The sequence below is a fragment of the Trichechus manatus genome, unplaced genomic scaffold (genome assembly GCF_000243295.1).
Source record: "Trichechus manatus latirostris isolate Lorelei unplaced genomic scaffold, TriManLat1.0 scaffold00291, whole genome shotgun sequence".
In the NCBI taxonomy this organism is placed as follows: Eukaryota; Metazoa; Chordata; class Mammalia; order Sirenia; family Trichechidae; genus Trichechus; species Trichechus manatus.
Window position 1 is genome coordinate 449979 of NW_004444227.1, and position 6528 is coordinate 456506.

Here is a 6528-nt window from a genome sequence, read left to right on the forward strand (position 1 = left end):
CCCTGACAGGGAACACAACAGAGAGTCCCGGATGGAGCAGGAGAAAGATGGGGTGCAGAACTCAAATTCTAGTAAGAAGACCAGACTTAATGATCTGACTGAGACTGGAAGAACCCCAGAAAGCATGGCCCCTGGATTCTCTATCAGCCCAGAACTAAAACAATTTCTGAGGCCAACTCTTTAGACAGAGATTGGACTGGACTGTGGGACATAAAGTGATACTCGTGAGGAGTGTGCCTCTTAGCTCAAGTAGATATCAGAGACTAAATGGGCAACTTCTGTCCGGAGGTGATATGGGAAGGCAGAAAGGGTTAGGAGCTGGTTGAAAGGACATGGGGAATCGGGGGTGGAAAGGAGGAGTGTGCTGTCATGTATGGTGAGAGCAATTAGGGTCACATAACAATGTATGTGTAAATTTTTGTATGGGAAAAAATAAAAATAATAAAGTAATGATAATCATTCAGCACATATCAAAATAGAATAAATACAACTTATCGATGTTATTAGAAGTCACATTGTAAAGTAATATGCATTTAAGTTAAAATAATGACTTATATTTATATATGGGACAGTAATGGTTCAGTGGTAGAATTCTTACCTCCTGTGAGGGAAACCTGGGTTCCATCCTCATCCAATGCACCTCAAGCACAGCCACCACCTGTCTGTCATTGGAGACTTGTGTGTTACTGTGATGCCGAACAGGTTTCAGCAGAGCTTTCAGGCTAAGAAAGACTAGAAAGAAAGGCCTGGAAATCTACTTCCAGAAATTGGCAATGAAAACTTTATGGATCACAATAGTCGTTCCCATTTTGTGTGGGGTAGCCATGAGTCAGGGACTGACTCAACAACAGCTAACAGCAACAATATTTATATAATGATTTGAAGTTTACAAAGTATATTTTATGTATATTATTTTGTTCAGATTTATGTTTCTCTGAACTGCAGACTGAATATGACTCTGAAATCATACCAGATTTCATGCAATATGTTTAAAAAATAAGTTACACCATGTTAACAGTGACCACCGGATTTTTTAAACTTACATTTACTGAGCACCTACTATGTGCCAGGAACTGTCTGAGGAACTTTACATGAATATTAATGTCTCATACAGCCAATAAGATAGGTTCTATTAATAGTTCCACTTTATCAATGAAGATGCTAAGGCTTAGAGCCATTAAATATCTTGCCCAAAGTCGCATAGTTAACGAATGATGGAGATGGATTTAAAGCCAGTCAGCTTGACTCCAGAACCTATTTTTGTAGCTGTTAAAAGGAAAATGCCTCCAACTGTGCTTATTTCCACACCCAATGATTTTTTTCTCAATGCTTACTTGGGTTTGGCTGTATGTTTATTTCTCCTTCTAAAAAAAAGTCCAGAGGTAGTCAGTCAGGGATGGTGTTATGGATTGAACTGTATCCCTCAAAAATTTGTGTCAACTTGGCTAGGCCATGATTCCCAGTATTGTGTGGTTGCCCTTCATTTTGTGATCTCATGTAATTTTCTCATGTGTTGTAAATTCTAACCCGTATGATATTACTGAGGCAGGATTAGAGGCAGTTATGTTAATGAGGCAGGACACAATCTACAGGATTAGGTTGTATCCTGAATCACTCTCTTTTGAGATGTAAAAGAGAGAATTGAGCAGAGAGGAGAGGGACCTCCTACCAACAAGAAAGAAGAGCCAGGAGCAGAGCACATCCTTTGGACCTAGGGTCCCTGCGCTGAGAAACTCCTAAACCCAGGGGAATATTGATGACATGGACCTTCCCGTGGAGCCGGCAAAGAAAGAAAGACTTCCCCTTGATCTGGCGCCCTGTATTCAGACTTCTAGCCTACTAAACTGGGAGAGAATAAATTTCTGTTTGTTAAAGCCATCCACTTGTGGTATTTCTGTTATAGCAGCACTAGATAACTAAGACAGATGGTATGGTGGCTCTTTGATGGCAGGGAACAAGGATGCTCTATCATGCTGCTCCACATCACCTCATGGTCCAAAAACAATCTGCTGGAGCTCCAGCCATTATAGACAGCAGGAAAGTGAGAATAAAAGCATGTTCCCTCCCTTTCAAAGAGACTCCCTGGAAGTAACACACAGAATATATGCTTACATCTCACTGGCTCAATAGGAACAATAGGCACATCTAGCTTTATAAAGGAGGCTGGAAATATAGCCCATTGCTGGGCACCAGGTTCCATTATTAAGAAGAAAAAAAGAGTGAGTGTAAAGAAAAGCATCTCTCTTCCATAATCCACCTTTTAGAAAACATTTCCCTCCTTTAGTGTCCAAAGGACTCTGTTCTCCATGTTCAGCTTACATTTTCTCTTGACATCTCCTAGTATCTCCTTCTCTAAATCTTTCTTTCTTCTTCAGTCTCCTCTCTTTCTCCCTGGGTAATTGTCTTACTTATCTAGTGCTGCTGTAACAGAAAAACCAGAAATGAGTGGCTTTAATAAACAGAAATTTATTTTCTCATAGTTTAGGAGGCTAGAAGTCCAAATTCCAGCTCTAGGGAAAGTCTTTCTCTATCTGCAGGCTCTGGGGGAAGGTCCTTGTCTCTTTTTAGCCTCTGTTTCTTGGTTCCTTGGAGATGTCATATGGCATGGCAGCTATCTTCCCCCATCTGCTTGGTTGCTTGCTCAATCTGCACTTTTATATCTCCAAAGAGATTGATTTAAGACATACCATACACTAGTACTGTCTCATTAACATAACAAAGAAAACCATTTCCTAAATGGGATTATAACCACAGGTATAGGGGTTAGGATTTACAACACATATTTTGGGGAGGAGGGACACAATTCAATCCATGACAGTAATTTTATCTATTTTCATAACTCATCTACCTTCTTTGAATATATTCCTCTCCAATCCTGCATATCTATGTGTCTGCTTAACACCTAAATATAAGGGTTTCATCAACACTTCAATTAGATATTCCCAAACCTTTATTCATTTTTCTCTCTGTAAAGCCTGCTCCTCCTCCTAATTTCCTATTTCTGTTCATAAGAGAATCATCCTCCCAGACATAAGGCCTGAAACCTCCTAGACTGCTTCCACTCCCTTCACTCCCACATCCAAACAGCTGCCAAGTTCTATTGTTTCCATCTTTGTGAACTCTCTGAAATCCACCCCCTCGCCCCCATTCTTACTCTCATTATTTTGTTGATGGTCTCAACCCTGCTGATTTAGTCCATTCTGATAATAGCTCAGCTGGATCCCTTCCTCCAATCTCTCTGCTGCAATTTATCCCACACAGTGCAGCTAGGTTAATCTTCCAAATTATGATTTTGAGACTGTCACTCTCCTACTCAGAAATCTCCTATTGCATGCTAAATAAGTTTGGCATTGAATGCTTCAAACAAACCAATCTACCTTTCCATTCTTAACTCTTCCACTACTTCCCATTCACATGATGTACATATTGTTCAAACAAACCCTACACAAAACAAAAGCATCTCTGTTCAAGGTTTTACCTCTGCCTGGAAAAGTTCTTCTCCACTTCTCGTCTACGAACGCTAAACGCTAGAGAGCATCATTTTTCAATCCCTCACAGCACTTAGCGTAGCACTTTTTAAAGAGTAGATTTTTAATGTTTGTTGAATTAATGGTTGAAAGATAGTAAAATATGTAAAAAAAATTTCAGCCAAACAGCATTGTATTTGATATTAGCTTAGTACTTTAAATTTGCTTAAAATAAGCCAATTCTTTTAAATGTTATAGAACAACCAAACATGAATAGCCACTCATTCCAAAAAGAATAAACCACACTAGCTGTAACTAACTCATGTCCTAAAGGTTTTCACAATTATCCATGTTGCTGATAGTTTCTGTTAGCCATTTAAAGAGTATTGTTCTGTCAGAAAGAAAAAACAAAGAGTGAAGAAAAGTTTGGGGTTTAAAGGAGCCAGGTTTTTGCAGGTGGTATCAAGAATTACAGTTCTCTACTTGTTAGAGTTTATTAAGAATGTCTATGCTAGTAAGCACATCTATACTCATTAAATACCAATTATAAATATGAAGACACATGCAAAGAGATCATATGTCTAAATATTAAAAAAGAGTATTGTATAGAGAATCAGCTGATAGTATCCATTTACTCTACCTATAATACTATTATTATGAGTCTTACAAATGTAACATGCTCAATAAATGTTTACTGAATTAAATTGAGTTTCTAAGAAGTCCAGTGAAATAATGTAGTTTTAAAAATATGTAATTAAAGGAGTGAATCTTACACTCCTTTAGATTCTGAGAATATAATAACTTAAATGTGACTTTTCTCCCCTCCACTACCAACTTTAATATATCTAATTCTCTCCTGAGTAAAACAGTTTCTGAGGCCTAAGGAGAAATGGGAGGAGGGCTTTCTTCCATATGGGATAGGCTTCGTTTTCCAGCACTTTCAAAAATGTTGTCACTGAGGGTGTTCCGATAAGCAGACATGGGCCATGTTAAGCTATCTGTGAAAATAAATAGAATTCAGAACATGAAATAAAGTTGCTAGAGGAGACAGATAACAACTAACACCATAATAAGAGCATTTGAAAATTCCTCCAACTGGAATGCGTAACCAGTACATCAAGCCAACATAAATGAGGAAAGGGAAATGAAGACTGATATACAATAATGTGTCACTTAACGGCCACGATAGGTTCTGAGAAATAGGACATTATGTGATTTGGACCTTGTACAATCACCATATTCTCTACTGGCGGTCCTTGGGTTACAAACGTCTGACATACATACAACCTACAGTTACGAACCAACCCGCCCTCCAAAAGCCTATTATATTAAAAATTTGAAGTACTGTACATATAATGGAGCCCTGATGGCTCAGTGGTTAAGAGCTACAACTACTAACCAAAAGGTAAAGGTCAGCAATTCGAATCTACCAGCTGCTCCTTGGAAATCTTACAGGGGTGTTCTACTCTGTCCTATAGCGTTGCTATGAGTTCGAATTGACTCAATGGCAATGGGTTGTTTTTTTCTTTTCTTTTTTTTTTTTTTTGCTACATACAATGGTTCATAATAACAAATGGGGCTACTTTGCTACATGCATCAAAACATTATTATTATTACTGTATTATTATTACTCTGATCGAGATTTTTGAACTCTATTATAACCGTATGGGACCACAGACATATATGTGGTCAGATGTTGCCTGAACGGATGTTAGGTGGTTCATGACTATAATATAAATACTAAAAATTAAAAGAAATAAAATCAACCATATGAATTATTGCATGTGAATTGCATATGAATTAAAGACAGAGAGTGTCAGATTGCATTTTTTTTTAAATCTTAAGATATGCTATTTACAAGAGTCACTAAAAGCACATTGAGAAAGGTTGAGAACAAAGGAATGGGCCCAGAGATACCAGGAAAATGCAAACAAACCTGAAGCAGAATAGCAGACTATGGGAAGCATAAAGTTAAAAGTACCAAGCAGGACTATGAGAGACATAAAGTACTAATAAAAACCAAGTTTATGAAGATAATATACAACAATAACAAAACTGTATGCCTCAAATTATATAACAACTAAATACACAAAGCAAAAGATATTAAAAATGCAAGGATTACATGATAAAATACAATTATAGTTGAATACTTCAAGGCACTTCTTTCAAAATTAGATAAATCAAATAGAAAATAAAATCATTAGACTTGACATACAAAATCTTCCATTTGACCACAAAGAAACTTTAACAAATCTTAAAATATAAAATTATTACAATAATACCAAATATTTTATGTAGATACTGTCCCCTAAATGAGGTGGTGCATAACTTCCCAGTCTAAATGTGGGCTGCATAAAGTGACTTCCTTCCAAAAAGTACAGTATTGAATCAGGAAAAAAGAACAACTTTGCAGTGGAAAAACCTGACTAACATAACCAAAGCCAGGCAGTCAAGGTTAACATCAATAGTGATAAGTCATGTTGGTTGTATGGACCTTTGATATGTGATGAAAATGGTGTAAATAAATAAGACATGAACAAATGGGAAGACACCAAAGTTAAATGGGAAGTCAGTATAAGAAATGTCAGCTCTCCCAGAATTAATATATAATCTTATACAATCTACATGGAATTACAGTCAATTTTTTGGTGTAATTAATGTGGGAGAAAAAAGAATTATGAAAATGAAGAATGATGAGGAATAACTCCCATTACCAAATATCAGAATATAGTGGCTATAAAGCCACTATAATAAAATCAATGTGGTATTGGCATAGAAATAGACAAATAGATGAGGGGAACTACAGAGAGAATCCAGAAATGATTCCCAATGTATGTAAACCTTTCATACAGACAAGGATGATATTTTAATTAAGTGGGAAAGTGATGAACTCTTTAATAAACTCTGCTGGCACAACTGACTACACATTTATAAGACAGTAGAATTTACCTCTGTACTGCACATTAAGAAGAATAAGTTCCAAATGTTCTAAATGCTTTAATGAAAAAAATAAAACAATAATGTTCATACACAAAAATCTAGAAGAATATATGTGTGAGCA